This window comes from Cynocephalus volans, chromosome 5 (assembly GCF_027409185.1).
Source record: "Cynocephalus volans isolate mCynVol1 chromosome 5, mCynVol1.pri, whole genome shotgun sequence".
NCBI lineage: Eukaryota > Metazoa > Chordata > Mammalia > Dermoptera > Cynocephalidae > Cynocephalus > Cynocephalus volans.
In genome coordinates this window covers 30,725,193-30,744,643 of record NC_084464.1, presented here as the reverse complement: position 1 = coordinate 30,744,643, position 19,451 = coordinate 30,725,193, and the positions used below count along the sequence as shown (strand labels likewise).

Below are 19,451 nucleotides of genomic sequence, written 5' to 3'. Positions count from 1 at the left end.
AAAAATAAATGACACATAGTAAGCACTTCATAAGAAAAGATTATTAAACAAGAAATCCTTTCACCTCTGATTCACTGGAAATCAAGCTCTTCAAGCAGTAAACAGGAGAATCCTGAAGTTTGCTAACGAACTTCCCCACACTGGAGATTATGAATGGCTCCAAGGTGTCCCAGTGTTTCTTCATTCCTATTAAGATTCACCAGACTCGACAACATGAATCCACCAACAGCAGAAGCTCAGACCCCACCCAAACTACTTAGTAAATGGTATAAAGCTTGGAGGGGGTGTCCCAGAAGGACAGTAACACTCCAGCTCCTCCTTTCCCTCTCATCAGGCCTCATCTTCACAGGGACACAGGCAATTCACACACAGTCCCCTCCGGATTTCAATTAAAAGTCTTCCTTGCAGTCCTTCCAGAGAGATGCTAACTCACCCTTACCGGCTTGCTCAACAGGTTCTGCCTCATCCCTCACATTTTTATCCAAAATGAGAAAATCACTTGAATTATCCACCCTACCAGTTGATTTTAAAAGGTAACAATTATAAATTACTTTTACAGTTATTACAGATCTGTCTGTGCCTCTCATTAGGTGCCAAGAATCCCTTGGGAAAAGAAATTTGGCAGAGAATGTAAAGGGCATGTTGGAAAGAAGAGAAACCTGTCAGCTGCCTTCAGGTTCAAACTTTCTAAAGTTGGTGGCGGGTATCACTTGCTTCCATACACCTAACCCTGTAACAGACCAGCTGGGCCAGGTAAGGAAGGAAAGTCACTCTAAAACATCTGATTTTGCACTAAATTACCAGGAAAGAAGAACCAGCAGTTCTACCTGCTCTATGAATGTCTCTTGCACTATAAAGTGTTCATTATATGAGAAGCAAGTACTATCTGATAGGAAAGAACAGGAAAGTCACTTTTTCCCTCATGTGTTTTTATTAGAACTGCTAAAGAAAGGAATACTTCAGAAGCTGTGCTGGAAGCACAGGATGTATAAGGAATTTTCATATTCTGCTGGCGGCCTGAAAAAGCAATCTGCTCCAAAAATGTAGAGGGTAGGAGAGCCAACATTCAAAGTATTTTTAACTAATGTAGCTGATGACTGACTATCCAAAATCAAAACAGCATTCCCTTGTACAAAAAGATAATGTAATTGGAAAGGATAATGTCTTACTAGGATACTTCTCTAGTTATCTAGGAATTTTTACTCCATTCTACAAAAACTTTAAACTTTAAATAAGTTGATAAAACAACAATGAAAGAGAAAAAGAGAAATAGACAGCTACCAAAATGAATCAACGGAGTATTACTGATGGAATATTAATGTAAGTAAAAATCCAATTGATCTGTTCTGAGGTCTTAATTCCAGGCTATACTATGAAACTCTAAGAGTTATTCAAGAACAAGGGACAAAACAAAAGAGGAGATACACGAATACTGGCAAACTGTTGACATGCCTTTGCAAGACACTGAGCCATTGCTGTGAAGTAGCTGTAATAACAGATATGAATGCATGGCTGAGTAGTATTCCATTGTGTGTGTGTATATATATATATATACACACCATGTTTTTCTTATCCAGTCATTCATCAGAAGCTATTAGTGACTCAGACAGTACTGACTGTTGACCATTAACAGCCATTAGCCATTTGCTGAAGTTCTACCCTAACTTCAGTCTGGAGCAGAAGGTAGACCTGCTGGCTGGTAGCAAGAGTGATAGCCAGGGCAACAAGAATTGGTGTCAAGCAGGGCAAGGACTTACAGTAGACCTCCTTTCTGGCCAGTGCTGTGGTTCTACTCCCTGCTTGCATCTCTGACTAGCTCTCTGGTCCTTCAGGGACAAGACAAACCAGTGCCCATCAATAAAATCAGAAAACACTTCTAATATGCACCCTAAGAGGGCATGAACAAACACACACATAGGTAGTCAAAGAACTGCAATTATTCAAGTATATTTTATATTTAATTACTTTTCATATAAACAATGCTCAAGGCCAATGAGTACATATATGGTATCACACATAGGATACTTGGTCATTATTTTAAAAATAAAATAGATTAGAAAATATTCTCCAGCTTAAGCAAACCCAAGAAATATTTAGTTCTCAGATGTGATGGAAGTAAATATTCATCTTCTCAGGCTTTGCAACATAACAGTTTTGTAAACCACTTTTTATCACTGTGCCTCCTGTGGTACAAAAGGGAACTTCTGTTCTCTTCAATATTTTCACAGCTTCATTCAGAGGAAATCAAGAAATGAAAAATCATTTCAAACTATAATTCCTTAGTTTAACATTTTCATCTCAATAGTTTCTAGGATGGCAATAAGATCATACCCTTGTAAGTTGCAGACCATTATCTTCTAAACATGGAACTGATATGTAAATATATTCCTATTACCCTTTATTGTGGGTAAAAAGAACAGACACTCCATTAAGAGGAGCAGCTTAAACATTAGTAAGAACTGTTTTCTGAACAGCCTCTTTGCTGTTTGAAATTAGGTTATGAATTAAGTCTGTTAAAACTATTTTAATGTGATCCAATTTTTTAATTTTTTTCCCTAGAAATATATACTGGAGCAGACATGAGAGCACAGTCAACAAAGTACATGACACTGCGATGAGCTAACTCAAAACCTACAGAGTCCAAGGCATCTGTGAGGTAGAGTTTTAACATTTACAAAATGTTGTTGCTTTTTCTAAAAAATACATGTCTTTGTTCTTGCCTTTTTTCCACATTCTCATTACACTACAGGGTAAAGCCTAAGAGATGCAAATCCATTCCCAGCTTTCCCAACAATATAAACTTATGAAAGAAGGTAGGAGAGAATATGAGAACAATAGCTCAATGATATTTCTGGCATTGTGATTTTACTGTCATCATGGTAGCTCCCTTCTCAACACCACCACTATGTCCTGCCCAGTCCTTTTTAATCGGTGGTTCCTCTGCCTCCCACAATTATTCATACAGCCCTGTTAAATAATTTTCTTCCCTCTGCCTGGCATAACAACAAAGCTCAGAAACAGGAAGGAAAGCCACTTAAAGCCAGGTCAGACAATGATGTAATTAACAGATCAAGGAGAAGTGGTATTTCAGCAAGCCCCACAGAGCAAGAGACAGGCTGATTTCCTGGGTCAGGACATTACCAGGAAACCACAGTCACTAAAGCATAAATAGCTAGATCAAAATTTTTTCTCTGAATGAATAAAGGCATCTGTAAATATTACCCTCTCCTGTTAATGTTAAAAGCTTCATATAAAAATTTTAATTAGAAACAGATTTAAAACCAGTTTGGAAGAAGAATTTCCTCCACACATGCTAAGCAAGGTGCAGGAGGTGTATTTTTGTACCTCTTTGCCAAATCAGTTTCTTATAACAGGAACCCATAACCCAAGAAACAAAGCCAACCCACAAAGAGCCAAATTCCACACATGATAGGTGCTAAGGATGTATAGGTGATCAAACCCAGTATCTACTTATAAAAGGTAAACTAGCCGAAGAGGTTGTCAACAGATGATTTCATATAGTCATATACAGAAGAATTTGTGGGTCTATGGCTTCAGTCACAAAAATCCAGCCAGCACAGACAGACATGAGTTGTCTTGATCTGTCTTCTCAAGAAAGACAAAGAACAAGTTGACAAAGGCCTGGGACTCAAACTCATGACTTCAGGGAAATTGGAAACCAATGAGACATGGCTTTCAAACTACGTTCTTAATAGATACGACAAGCCATGTGATCAGAAGTACAGTACTTCCTCCTTATCCATGGTTTTGCTTTCTGCAGTTTCTGTTACCCAAGATCAACCACGGTCTGAAAATAGGTGAATACAGTACAATAAGATATTTTGAGAGGGAGACCATATTCACACAACTTCTTTTACAATATATTGTTATAATTGTTCTATTTTGTTATTAGTTATTGCTGTTAATCTCTTACTGTGCCTAATGTACAAATTAAACTTTATCATGGGTATGTGTCTATGTACAGGAAAAAACATAGTACTGTATATATATAAGGTTTGGTACTATCCACTGTTTCAGACATCCCTGCAAATAAGAGGGAACTATGTGTATCTGAAGCTGTAACAAGTTTATTTCACTTTAGTTGTTGTATTTTCAAAAGAGGGATCCAATCATAGATGAGAAGTTTCTCATTCCATGTTGCAGAAGCATTGGTCATTTTTGCCCTCTTTAATGTATAGTTTCTCATTTTTTAAATAACTACATTATGATGCATTGGGTTTAGAAGCACTCATCAAACAAGTAAATAGCAAATGCCAAGGTTAATAGAAATGAAATGTTAGTCAAAGACACCTCTTACCTATATCTAAAGGTGAAAAAATAAAATTTAAAATTTAAAATAAATTAACTTAGGTGTCATTATGCTTTTTCATGTTATTTAACATTACGTGACATCAGGGTAACATTACAAAAAAAATACATGACTTGAAATGACAAATGTCAAAGTAGTTTTTACACTCTGGTAAAACAACATGACTTAAGAATTACCACTCTGGTCCAAAGTCACTTCCAAGTTTATGAGAATTCCTTCAGGACACAGCCATATGTCATACATCCTTATATCCCCAGCTTCTAGTACAGTGCCTGGCAAATAGTAGTCACTCAACAGTAGAGTGGATCATCTATACTCACTTTCAGCAATTCAAAAGCTGCAATTATTAATGATTTGGTATAGTTAAGAGTGTCTATAAATTAAGGCAGTCATCCCTGAAAGAAATGTCTCAGCACTTAGGAGCAATGGCTGCAGATACCCACTCCCCAAAGCCCAAAGTGGAAAGCATGACTTGTGTGGCAGCTTGGCACCTTTCCCATATCCAAAATAATCAGTTGCACAGAGTAGATTTAGTCCCCAAGCTGTTCGGACTTTGTTCCTCCACCAGCATCTGGGTTCAGCATGATTCCTGACCTCTACCTCAAACTGGATATTTCAAACACTAAGAACTTCACTCAACAAGAAAGTAATGTCATAGTCAAGGCCAGGGGAAACACAGAAGTCAGGATTAGCAGATACACTTCAGAGAAATGATTCTGACATACATACAAATGTTAAACAACAAAATATTAAAACTACTTTTCAAAAATGAAATTTTAAATGTACTTTCTCAGATTAGAAGTATTCAAACTATTAAAGAGAAAGATGTTTTCCAGGAAGCTAAATGGTCTTACTAGGTAGATAAAATAAACTTTCTTCTTTCTAGAGAGAGAATACTTTTCTCTTTGCTGCAGAGTTTGGCTCCAAAAGCCTGGTTCATAATCTGAGATCCAAAAACTGATTATTTTTAAAAAGACATGTCTTAAGCTGACCTAGTTTGGAAGCCTGAATGCCTTTAAATTGCCAATGAACTGAAACCATTCATGAGAATGGGGCTTTTGAATGCTGAGAATGTTCTTCAGGGCTCAGCACAAAGATATTTGGCATAGACGACTGTAAATATTTGTAAGACTCTGGGTAAACGCACAGTGTTTGACCACACTCAAACCTTACTTCCAGCACAGTAGTGCAGGAGCAAGTTATCTAGGGTGATTGGTTTGGGTTTTGTTTTTTTTTTTTTTTTTTGGTGGAGTTTTTGTGTTTTTTTCTGTTTGTTTTAAATAAAAAGCCAAGCAATCCAGTTCTACTACTTGACATCTTTTTCACATTTGCTATATATAAGTTTACCTGGTATTTTTTATTCAGCAAGACAATTAGTCAAAGGCTACTTTTGAAACAGAGGTTTTTCTTTTCTTTCCCATCTTTCTAAGTTTACTCCCATCACAAAGAATACAATACTAGCCAAAGGTGTACAAGGGCAGGGCAGGATTTGTTTGAAACCACCACCTTGGATTTCATAACACAATTAACTCCAAGTGGCTTTATGGATCTGCTATAGATTTCTCTCTTTTTTTCTCCATCTCCTCCTCGAGAAGTTTTAGAAATATTTAAGGGACTGCTGCCCATGAAAAGGACCATGGTTGGTAAGAAAGGACCCAATAAGGAAAAGAAGGGATCCTAAGAGGAATTAGATGTGAAAGGGACTAGAGATCTAGAGGCTCATTTCAGTGAAAGCTGCAGCAGCCAGATATTTTAATTAGCCAGCAACTCAGTTAAGACTGGCTGGGTTCCTTTTGCTTCTTACCCACACCCTAAAAACTGAGTCATCCCAAAGTTCATTTATTTTGCTTCCAGCCGTAACACCCCTAAATCTGCTGCTTCGGAAATGTTAGATACATTGTCCTTTAATTCATACCTCTCAGTGTTCAAATAAGCACGTAGAACTACCAAATCAGAAGAACACTGGTAGTCCTGTTTAGACCTGAATGTTTTGATAAGATATATGTGGCAGAAAGCAATAAGAAACTGATAGTCCGTAGTGGAAACATGAAGAACATTTTCCCAGGGAGGGAAACTCATTTCTGAGAAACCTGAACGTAGAGTTTATGCATCAGGAATAGACTTACACCAGAATCCCCGAAACGAATAAGAAAAACAAAAGGTGCCCTGGAAGGGGTAAGCAAAAGATACCTTTTCCCTGTTGAAACAGTCACCAGTTCCATTTTAACTTAAACTTGAGAATAGCCTCATAGGATCAGAGTTTCACTCTGTTTATTGAGCAATTATCCGATTTAAAAAAAAAAATCACTATAACGTGTGGCCATGATTCGATGGTTAGTATAACATCTTATGTATGCATAACCGTGTGTCGACATATTGCTATGCATTCCCAAATAACAGACGGTAGACATCCGAGATTACACCAACTTCTGGTCTCCCTTTAAGACATAAGGCCGTCTGGTCTAATCCAGAATTTTACGATACAAGTGTACACAGACTGGAAGCTCGTTCCTTTCTACCTTTACAAAGGCATCTATTTTTAAAAGTTAACAGGTGTTTAAGACATTCCGCATGAATTCGATTCTGTATGGTTTAAGCACAGGAGACAGAAAATAAAGCCAAACGCCCCGGTGTCACCATTAGTCTCCCATCCTTTTCTCCTAGCCCAGCATCACTGCTGCCTCGCAATGCCCGCAGCCTTTGAAGAGCTCGCTCAGCCTACCTGGCAGGGGCGCTGTGCTCTCCGGCCTCTGGGCTTCTCAGTCGCCCGGCTCGAGGGCACCGGCAGCCCGGGCTGCTCGCACACCAGCCGGGAGCGGCCGTTTCATCTCCCCGCTCCCTCCGCGGCTGACAGCTCTACACTTCGCAGGACTGCCACGGGACCGGCGCTCCCAGACCTGCCGGTCGGGAGGAGGAACAGCCCCGCACCGCCGCGGCGCCGTGACGGGCAGCCGATGCCCGGGACGCCTGCAGAGCCCGCGAGCGAGCGGCAGCCGCGGCGGCGGCAGCAGCAGCAGCGCCAGGAGCCGCGCGTTTATTTATACAGGAAGCTCAGGCGCCGCACTTCCTTCTTCCCATCTGGGTCGCACTTCAGCTGCAGGTGATGGCCTTAACCCTGTCCCAACCCAGCAAGCCAGTCCTCCCGCGCTCTCCGTGCCGCCCTGCTCGGGACTGTCCCGGGACCGCTGCTGCAGGAATCCCGCGCAGGGTGTCCTAGGGGCAGCAGCCCCCTAGAGCCCTTCGTCCTGCCCACCCAGGACAGTTAGTTAGCCTCTTAACCTTTAGTGCTTGCTGCTTCTCTGTACAGAGCCTCACAGGCCACCTTTCTTCTCCCTCTTTCCCAGCTCTTTAAATCTTTCTTACTTGGAACAGCCCAGACCTGCTTTCCCACTTCGCCAGAAAACTGTTTTATGGAAACACTCCCATGCACATCCCATCAAAAACAGCTTGTACCCGATTTGTCCTTTTGCGTCTGATGATAAAATTAGAATGCAGGCGAATCAAATCAGGAACAGTCTTAGTTTATCTCACAAAAACAGGCATGTCTTTATGAAACAATGATTTCGCTTGAAGTGCTTTCTCAACAAATTATAGGAGAAATGCATGGTAACTTAACTGGTTGTAGCCTCAATTAAAGAATATGTTAACAAAATAATCCAGATGCTGTGGGGTACTAAGACATGCCTTCTTCACCCCAAAACCTTGGACACTATTAGTCCATTTCTGTTGCTTGTAACAAAATACCTGGAACTGGGTAATTTATAAGAAAATAAAATTTATTGCTCACAGTTTCAAAGGCTAGGAAGTCCAAAGTCCAGGGAATACATTTGGTGAGTCTTCTTTGGTGGTGTCTTTACAGCAATGCAGGGGTCTCACTCGGCAGAAAATGGCCTAGCAGAGTGAGATCGACCTCTTCATTCACTCTCCTTTTAAAGTCCTCCAAACCACACCCATGACTACAATTTTTAATCCATTCACTACAGCATAGTCCTACAATCTAATCACCTCTTCAAGGCCCCACCTTTCATTTACCATAACATGATTTCCTACCCTCTTAACACTGTCACAGGGGGTTGACAGTTTTGGGGCAAGACTCAATCCAAGACAGACACTTAATTTGCTTTATAATGAATTATCTACCTACTCACACCCCACAAACCCCGATAGGTCACAATCACAGGCCCAAATCGGGGCCTGTGAACACTGCAATTTAGAGATGTTGCTAAGATTCTGATGCAGGAATCTTTCTGGGCTCGCTCTGCAAAATCACTCTAGCTTTGCAACCACTGTCAGGAATGTGCTTCCTAAAAGGAAGAGACTCACAAGCCCTTTGTGGAAGGGATCTGTGCATACCAGTGAAGTAGCAGCAGTGGGCACCGTTCCAAATGACAAAAGCAAACTGCTTCTCAGCCCTCCATGTGAAGAAAACCTCTAGGTCAAAGCCAAGAGCTAAAGAACAAGTGTATCTACACCTGTGATACTTGCACAGGCAGGAGAACCAGCCCACTGGTAGGGAAGGAAGAGGACAGGGGAGATAAGACACTAAGAGAACAGACAGTAGGGACTGAAAGTAATATAATCAAAGAATATTTGAGTGTGAAAAGTCCTTTTAGCTATTTTAGTCTAAACACCTAATTTTAAAGATGAGGAAACTGATGTCCAGGAAGATTTAAGCAGTTGGCCCAAAACAGTGGGAAAAGATAGTAGAGCTGGAATGAGACCTAAATCTGTTACATGAGAAAAGTGCATGTTAATGAAAACCACCCCAAAGGATGTCTAACTTCAGATTCAGCAGTGGCTTAGGTTCTAAAATAATCTACCTAAAGGAATTTTTCTTGGTATAGTAACCGTTGTTGATGGACAAGAACCAAGAAAGATAAACAAAGCAACTTCTAAGAGGTTAGTTTATTCATTAGGGTTAATGAAAATTTTCAGAGCCTTAAACCAAAGTTCAACACAGAGTCCACTTTTTAAATTACCATGCAATTAAATTATAATCTCTTATCAACAGAATAAGGGAAGAAGCTGCTGCCGGTATAAATGAACACAAAGGTTAAGCAACAATCATGCTGCCTTTTGTCACAAATATTTTGTACAACTGAATAACATCACCACTGACTATTTTCAATCATGCAAATTTATAAAAATTACAGTCAAAATTTAATAAGACTAAATAAACATGTTGAATGCTATAGCATCATGCAAACAATTCTTTCAGATCTACCTAAAGAGTCTATGATGTGAACGAATATTTACTACCTCGAGCATTTATTAGTCTCCTTCCAGACAAGCTGCCAGGTGCTAGGAAGAGAAAGATACATATAAGGCTTCTATGATGAGTGATACGATAGACTTCTGCATGACAGGCTATGGGAGCACAGAGTAGAATAATTTAACTAAAGGAAGAGGGTTGATGAAAAGAATCAAGAAGGCTTCCCTGAGAAGGTGATTTAAACATGAGTCTTCAAGTAGCCAAGTGGGAATGGTGGAGAAGGTGAACCAGGCAGAGCCAATGCTTAATGCAAAAGCTGAAACATGAGACTTTAGGTGAAGCCTTTCATAATTCAGACAGAATGGATGTATTTAGAAGAAAAGAATGAGGGCCTCAACTAATGCAGTGACAACTGGCATGGAAAGGAAGGGAACCAATGGAGAGAGATTTCAGAAACTAATTGATGGGACTTGAAATCTGACTGGATGTGAGGGATGGGACAGAAAGAAGAGCCCAGGCTGATAGCACCACTAAGAGTGGGGATAAAGGAGAAGCAGTGGTAAGGAAAATGATGATTCTATTTAAATTCTGCAGCGTCTGAGATGCCTCTTGGGCACACTGGAAGAACTATCTAGTAGGCCATCAACAGAGAGAAATCTGGGATGGAGAACTGTTTGGGAATTGCTATCATAGGTGGTGGCCATGGATAAGATTACCAACAGCTAAGATCACCCACAAAAAGCAGCCTGCTGTAGAGGGAAGCAGAGGCTTTGGGCCAAGACAAACCTACTATGCACTCATCATGTAACTTTTTTTTTGTCCTTTTTGTGACCGCTAAGGGGATCGTAACCCTTGGCTTGGTGTCGCCCACACCACGCTCAGCCAGTGAGCACACCGGCCATCCCTATGTAGGATTCGAACCTGCACAGCGGGAGCGTCGCTGCACTCCCAGCACTGCACTCTCCTGAGTGCGCCACGTGGTCGGCCCCACTCATCATGTAACTTTAAGCAAGCTATTTAACATACTCAAAACTCAGTTTTCTCATCTATAAAAGGAATGATGACATTCATCTTATAGATTGTTGTGAGGGTAAATGAGAGGGTAAAGTAGCTAGCACAGTGCCTGATGGAGAGACATCAGCACTATACAAGTCTTGGGGGCGGAGGCAGGTGGACAGTAAGTGTCACCTCCTGGAATTGTGCAGAACATGCTCAGCTACAGAATATGGTTCTGCTCTGACACACAATAGGAACTCTGTCAGTGTTATTCACCTAAGAAGGGAGGAGAAAAGGGAAAAGAAAATACAGGGGTCAGAAAAGAGAACCCAAAGGAAAACCAATATTTAAAGGGTAGGTGAAAGAGAAGCCCTTAAATAAGCCTAAGGAGGAGTTACTTCTTTTAGACTACAAAAATAAGGGTAACATTTGATATCTCAGATTAAGACATAAAATTGACACTACAATCTACAAAAATATTTGTAGCCATGACATATTACGAATTGTTCACCAGAAACTGCAATCATGTTGACGTTCATTATAATAATTTTCTAATCTCATACAAAATCTTGACATTAATGATAAGCAATCAAAACTGTATTAACCTGTAAAACTTGTATACATAAAGTCATATAAAAACAAAATCAAAATAAATCCAAAGGATACTTAGTTTTTCCTGCATGTGAGGCCAAAAAAATAAATTACTAGATTCTATATGTGTGTGTGTAAAATACTTACATAATAATATACATCATACTATATCATATATAATAGGGATATATTATTAAATGCATTATAGTCCTACATAAGGAAAGAATCAACAAGTACAATTTCTTCTTCAGAAAACTATTCCCTTTAATCAATATTTTTTTAGAAAATAAAAATTTGATCTTGAAATTACTCGTCTATTTTACCTGAGTATGTAAGTTAGTAACACATACCTTAGACATGACATCTTACTTTCATCCTGTAGTTAAAACATTTTTTTTTTTTTTTTTTTTGTCTTTTTCGTGACCAATACTCAGCCAGTGAGTGCACCGGCCATTCCTATATAGGATCCGAACCCGCGGCAGGAGCGTCTCCGCACTCCCAGCGCCGTACTCTCCCGAGTGCGCCACGGGCTCGGCCCAAAACAATTTTATTTTTTAAAGCGGTTTGTTCAGTTCAATAAATCAGGGGCAAGAACACAAGTATTAAGAAACCGGCTTCTGGGCCAGCCCCTGTGGCTCACTTGGAGAGTGCGGCGCTGGTAACGCTGACCCCGCGGGTTCGGATCCTGTATAGGGATGGTCGGTGCGCTCAGCCAGTGAGTGTGGTGCAGACCACACTGTGCCGAGGGTTGCGATCCCCTTACCAGTCAGGAAAAAAAAAAGAAACCCCCTTCTGCGATAGGTGCAGTTCTCTGTCCACAGGCCCTGGGTATTTTATATTTATATAAGGCAAAGGTAATGGTCATGCCACTGACAGTTTGGTCATTTTCATTTCTAAACAGGTACAATTTTATTTGCATTTTCCTGTTGCATTTAACGGGGTTCACATTATTTATTCTTTCAACATTTATTGAGCACATTGAGTATAGAACTAAGAGTAAGACACAATACAAAATAAGACTAAGAATATTACAAAACAATATGATAGAAACTATGCCAGTGTATTAGTCCGTTTACGTTGCTTATAACAAAATACCTGGAACTGTGTATTTTATAAAGAAAATAAAATTTACTGCTCACAGTTTCTGAGGCTGGAAAGTCCAGAGTCCAGGGAACACATCTAGTGAGGGTCTTCTTGGTGGCTTTACAGCAATGTAAAATCTCACATTGCAGAAAATGGCAGAGCAGAGAGAGAGAGACTCTCATGTGCTCTCTGTTTAAAGCCCTCAGAACCATGCCCTTGACCACCATTATAAATCCACTCACTATGGTATGGTCCTACAATCTTATCACCTCTCAAGGCCCCATCTTTCAATTAACGTAGTGGGATTTCCCACCCTCAACAGTTACAGTAGGGATTTAAGCTTCAATGAGGTTGGGCGTGGGGGAGAGGGTATCCCATCTACAGCAGCCAGAGATATATTCAGGTGGCACAGCAGTCAAAAAAGGGACATCAAACTACATGAAGTCAAAATATGACCCAGAAGTCATCATCTAGTCAACTCAAACTTAATAAAAGTTTTGCAATGCGGAAGACATGTCATTTTGGTTCTATTTCATACATACAAGAAGCATCTCAACACTTCACAGAGCAAGCCAAAACCAGCTGAGTCCCAACAAGAAAAACCTGATCAGAATAATCTCAAACTGCCATTGCTTTAATGCCACATGAGAGCCCATAACGACTCAGAATGGAGAGCTGAATAAGAGCAAAACTCCAGAGAATTCAGTTTTCCAACACTCTAACATTCTATGTAACACCACGGGCAAGCTGGAGATAAGGGCCACTGAGAAAATGGAGTTCAGTGCCCTCGTTCAACAACTAACTCTCTAGAAAAAAATGACTCTGCATTAGCCCTGAATTAAGACTCTCCACAAGAAAGTCAGATGAAATAGGCTTCAGAATCCTTATGTTTGACAGGTTTGTATTAATCCTTCTACTAATGATATCATCTCCTCCAAATTCCTGCATAAGACAATTAACAGGAAAAAATAATTCCCAATGATGTTCCCACAGTTTGTCATCCCAGCTAGTGCACTAACTGGTTTATAGGAAATGAAGCACTCAGAATTGTACATCCATATCCAAAGATACAAAGGACTCTGCTGAATTAAAAGTCAAAATATTTCTTGGCTTAATGGATAGGGAACTTCATTCCTGGAATCAAGACTCCACCTGACAGGGCCCAAATTACTCATAGGTAGAAATACGATAGACATTAATTTTTCTGTAGGACTTTGAGAGGCACCTTAAAAACTTGCGCTTTCTGTATGATGTACACAGATGATCCTTTCTTTTCCCTGCATCTCCTCCCTTTTCCCACAAAATAGTGAATCACCAAGTCCCCAGTGAAACTAGGAGCCAGATGGAGCTAATACTACCATCTGCACCAGATCCAAAAATCAAAAGTAAAGTCATGGAAACCAGGGGTGGATGAAGAGTCTGGAAAGAAGCAGAGAACTGCTGTATCCCACATTAGGAAACAAAACGAAACAAAACAAAACAAAACCCTATGCTAGCAAAGTCTATTTCCCTTCCACATTTATCACTGGTCCCCTGAAATCCTCCATCTCCTCCTCAGAAGACGTCTCAGGAGGGTTGGCTGTCATTTCAGTACATCTCCCCACAGCACATGCTACAGGATGGCCCTCACAAGGAGCATCTCAGGGACTTCACTAGTGTAGCAACCACCACAGGCTCTATGTGCAAGTGTCTGCATCTCTTACAAAATGGAATCTCAGAAAGGTCCTTCTTACAAATCAGCACTCCTTAAGTGGATCCTTCTCATTCCCCTGGAGAGGAATCATATTCAGATCAAATATATGATGATCAGTTTATATAAGCCATGGTTGCAGTCATGTGACATGTTTTTGCAAAGCACCTTTTTCCAAGGGACTCACAATAATTTTTAAACTCACGTCTGACCAACAGAACTCTACTTATCTCATGAAAAAGTCACTATGTCAGGCTGGCCAGTTAGTTCAGTTGGTTAGAGCATGGTGCTGATAACACCAAAGTCCAGGGTTCAATCCCTGTACCAGCCAGCAGCCAAAAAAAAAAAAAAAAAAGCCATAATGTCACTAGTCGCAAATAATTATCTCATAAGGCCAGTAGTAAAGAAAGTAATTTATTGCCCAGGGTCCTCACTACTCATCTGAAGGGCACAGACCTTCCCTTCTTTTCTAACCCAGCTTTCTTTGTTCCTCAACCATGGCACATATGAAGCACTCTATACATCTATCTCCCTCAGCAGTTTGTAACAAAAGGGGCATGATATTTTACTTTCCACTCACATCAGCCCCTCACTCACCCATATACCAAAGTTAACAGCCTTTGGTGTCTTCTAAACATTTTTCTCTTTGCTCACTTAACCATCCTCATGTATGGTACAGACACGCACACAGATACACACATGCACACACACGCATGCATGCATGCATGCACGCGCACACGCACCCACACCATCTATCTTAGCTCTGTGAATCTATTCATCCTCTGTCCATTTTGCTTCAGAATGGCTTATATTTTTCCTGCCGATTTATAAGAGCTCTTTGTAAGCTATAGTTAACACTTTTCTTGCAATATATTTTATAAATATCTTTTCCAGACATCAGTCTACTGATTTATGCTACTATTTCCATATACAATGGTTTTTGATTGTATATATTTGTCTTTTTCTTACAGAGCATCTGGGGTTCTCAGTCCTGTAAGAAGGGCTCTCAAGCTTTAGATTGTACATGTGTACTTTCTTAGATTTTCTTGTGAGATGTCTATTTTGTTTTTTAAATTTGTCTTTAATCCATCAAGTAATTATCTCAATATCATTTGTGATGAGTCCCGTTATATTTTAACCAGACAGAGAACAACCTATGCCAGAATAATTAAGTAACCCTTGATTCTTTTACTTAATGGACTGCAACATGTATCAAATATTGTCTGTATTCTTAAGTATCTATTTTTTAATATATTCTGTTCCAATGTCTATTTGTATATTTCTAGGCCAATACTATTGTATTAGTTCATTTCTGTTACTTATAACAAAATACATGGAACAGGATATTTCATAAAGAAAACAAAGTTTATTGCTTACAGTTTCTGAGGCTAGAAAGTCCAAAGTCCAGGGAATGAATCTGGTAAGAGCCTTGGTGGTGGCAACAGTGATGGCAGAGGATCATATTGCAAAGATGGCAGAGCAGAGAGCAGCAAGAGCAGAGAGAGAGACAGACTCTCCATTCTCTTCTTTTAAAGCCCTCAGAACCATGCCCCTCACCACCATTTTTAATCCATTCACTATGGCATGGTCTTACCATCTAATCACCTCTTCAAGGCTCCAGCTTTCAATTACCATAATAGATTTCCCACCTTCTTAACAGTCACAGTGGGGACCAAGTTTCTAATACACAAAACCTGGGGGGACACAACTCAAACTTCAGTGAGTTTTGGGGAGACATAATTCAACCCCCTACAACTATCTTGATTATAGTGACTCTATAGTATTATTTTTCATACTTTTTCTTGGATATAATAGGGCATTTCTTTATCAATATAGAAGTTTATGGTCATTTTATGCAATTTTGAAAACCCGAGTTGTTATTCTATTTCTGAATTGCAAGAAATGTACATGTTATGTATATTTTTATGGTTTTATTATATTATTTGAGGGAAGATTTCTCCCCATGTCTTAGTGCTCATTGGTAAAATAGAGAAAAGATTTTGATTTACACATTTGTCTTGCATCCAGCCATGTCCCTCATGTTAAGGGTATGTACACAATCATATCAGTAACAAAAAAAGATATTTAACTCTTCTTTTCCAGTGAGTATATCAAACAACATAACTTCTTGCCTTATTGCATTTGCTAGATCATAAAGGATAATGATAAATAAAAATGCTGGTGATAAGACATTCCTCATTTAATTGGTTTTAGTATTTCACCATTTATAATGAAGTTTGTTGTTAGTTTTTCACAATTTTTGTTATATTTAAGTAGTTTCCTTCTATTACTTAAGAGTTTTATTAGGAATAGTACTGAATTTATCAAATGGCTTTTCAGCAACCATTGATGTGATCATATGTTACATATCTTTCAAAGTTTTAATATAATGGATTAGGCACCTAGATTTTCTGATATTAAACCAAGTTTACATTCCTTTTTGATCATATCAAATTGTCTTATACTGGTAATTAAAGATATGCTGACTTCATAAAGTGAATTGGGGAGGTACTCATTTTCTATAATCTGGAAAAGATGAAATAACATTGGAATCATCTAACTTTTAAAGATGGAATGACCATAAATTTCTCATTCAAATCAGGACACCTTGGAAATGAAAGATGCTAATAATGGAAATTATAAAAACTTTAAAAATATACATTAATTGACAAAATAACTGGCTTTATTATATTGGTGGACTAAAATATTTCAATTAAAAAATTATCTTCAATAAAACATTTTTAAATTTCTTTACATTTAATATTAAGATAAATATATGACAAAAAAATTATTCTTGGTACATCTTCAGGTACTTTAATCAGTTTCTCACTTAGTCATTGCTATATTTACAAAGAATGTTATGTTTTCAATATGACATCTTTAATTCTTTATTTTATTTTTTTTTTTTTTTGTCTTTTTCGTGACCGGTACTCAGCCAGTGAGTGCACCAGCCAATCCTATATAGGATCCGAACCCGCGGGGGGAGCGACACTGCACTCCCAGCGCCGCACTCTCCCGATGCGCCATGGGCTCAGCCCAACATCTTTAATTCTTAATAAAAATTCTTGCAATCTTCTTCAAAGTCGTATTCCATAGTTAATAAATTTGAAATTGGTAACACATTCAATTGACCCTTTTCTGTAGACCGTAATAATTTTAATTGAGAAGATACTCTCTCTTTAGTGCTCAAGTACCTATCAAGTTCAGGGGAAATTCTACTAAATGGATTATATTCTTTTTTTTCCTCAGCTGGCTGGTATGGAGATCTAAACCTTTGACCTTGGTATTATAACACCATGATCTAATCAACTGAGCTAACCAGCCAGCCCTAGTCTTAATTTTCCTATTTTTATATTGAAATATATAAATGCTTAAGCCAAAGTATTTTTAAAGATATTACATTTCGCTTGAAATACCTTTCTTTGAAAAACTTATACATACAAAACTCATCAAATTAATTGTGCTTATTTATGATTCTTTTCACTATTTCACCAAATTTAGATACCTTGAAATCACAAGCCTTCTAAAATTCAGCCTATTTTAAATTCTGGTAAAATTTATATATATATATATATATATATAAATTTACCCAATTAAAAACAGTAGTTCCACCAAAAGATTCTCCTCACAAATCCAGATGATTCAAGTGCAACCGTAAAATTTCAAAATAAATCCTGCATATAGTCTGTGTTTGAGTTCTTATTTAATTTGCTCAGGTCCTACCTTGTATTTGTAAGAATAAATTCTAGAGCTTTTCTGTATGCAAGCCTTGTTTTTCATAAGGGCAATTTACAAAACTTCAAAAGCTGAATATTTTGCCTGCTTACTTTGGTTACAATTTCCCAACTTATTTCAACCAAAATACAATCAAAATTTAGAGGATTCTTTTGTCAAAAAACAAGAAGTCAATACTATCCATAAGCACTGATTTACAAAGTAGTTCTTCAAAAACTCAAAACATTTCGAAAATCTGATTGATAATGGTCTGCAAAGAGAAAACACATACTACGTGCTGAGGATTTTTTATACTCAACATCAGTTTCTTCACAAAAATTTTGTGGTTAAACTACTTAGTGTAAAAAAATTTGTAAATTTTGGCAACTATTTCTATTGCAGTTTGTTTGAAAGAAATAACAAGTTATAGGTGCTAATTTCTGTTCCATGTATTTATTTCTCCAGTATTTTCACTATTTATATTCTGACATTGGACCCACCAAAATCCTTATTTGCATTTTCACTGAAAAATAATGTTCACTGTTTTTACTAGGACTAGATGTGAAAGTGGGGATTGCAAAGGGACAACAGGTAACTTTTGGGGGTAATAAAAGTGTTGTGATGATTGCATAACTCAAAAATTTACTAAAAGCCCAACTATACACTTAAAATGGATGAAATTTCTGATATGTGAATTTTATCTCAGTAAAGCGGCAAAAAAATAATTTTATTTGATGACAAACTTATTAACCAAATTTATAATAGAATTCACAATAATATTATACATTTAAACCTCAGTAGAGTTATTTCTTTTATTGCAGCATAATTGATTTATATGTATTTTGGGGGTACAGAGTTGACCATCATTATTTGTGTACAGTATGTGATGATCAAATCATTATTAGCATATTATTAAAATCATAATTATTCTTTCTGCCCCTTCCCCAATTTCTCCATAATCCCCCTCTCCCTCTCCCTTTCCCACCTGTGTTAACCAAAGATTTGTTCTCTCTTTCCGAAAGTTCAATGTATTATTGTGGTCCTTCTTTCCTTCTTTCTTTCTTAGCACTCTCTTACAAGTGAAGACGTGGTATTTCTCTTTCTCTGTCTGGCTTATTTCATTTAACATAATTTTCTCCAAGTTCATCCATGTTGCTGCAAATGGTAGAACTGCATTTGTTTTTATGGCTGAGTAGTATTCTATTTGTGTATATATACCACATTTTCCTCATCCAGTCAGGTCGATGGGCATTTAGGTTGTTTATATCTTGGCTATTGTAAATAAAGCTGTGATGAACACGGGAGTGTGGGTATCCCTTCAACATGATGATTTCCATTCCTCTCAATAAATAACCACAAGTGCAATTGCTGGATCATATATTTCTATCTGTAGTTGTTTGAGGAAACTTCATACTGTTTTCCATAATGGCTGTGCTAATTTACAGTCCCACCAACAATGTAGAAGAGTTCCCCTTTCTCTGCATCCTCACTGGCATTTGTTATTCTGTCATTTTAATAATGGTCAGTCTAAGTGGGGTAAGATGATATCTCAACGTGGTTTTGATTTGCATTTCCCTGATGATTAGTGATGTTGAGAATTTTTCATGTACCTGCTGGACATTTGTATGTCTTCTGAAAAATGTCTATTCAGCTCCTTTGCCCATTTTTTGAATGTACTATTTGTTTTGTTTTGTTTTACCATGAAGTTGTTTGAGTTCCTTGTATATTCTGGATATTAATCCCTTGTCAGATGTGTAGTTTGCAAATATTTTCTCCCATTCTGTAGGTTGTCTTCCTGCTCTGTTGATAGTTTCCTTTGCTGTGTAGAAGCTGTT

At 38.3% G+C, this 19,451-nt stretch overlaps 1 protein-coding gene across 1 annotated transcript in view; it reads right to left on the bottom strand.

The window, feature by feature from the left end:
- The window catches only part of RNF144B (ring finger protein 144B), a 93,717-nt gene extending 86,610 nt beyond the window's left edge, over positions 1–7,107 (bottom strand). Inside the window, exon 1 of the mRNA XM_063097998.1 lies at positions 7,053–7,107. The gene's annotated coding sequence lies outside the window, so the exon portion shown is untranslated. The remainder of the gene's footprint in view (positions 1–7,052) is intronic.
- Between the last annotated feature and the right edge of the window lie 12,344 nt (positions 7,108–19,451).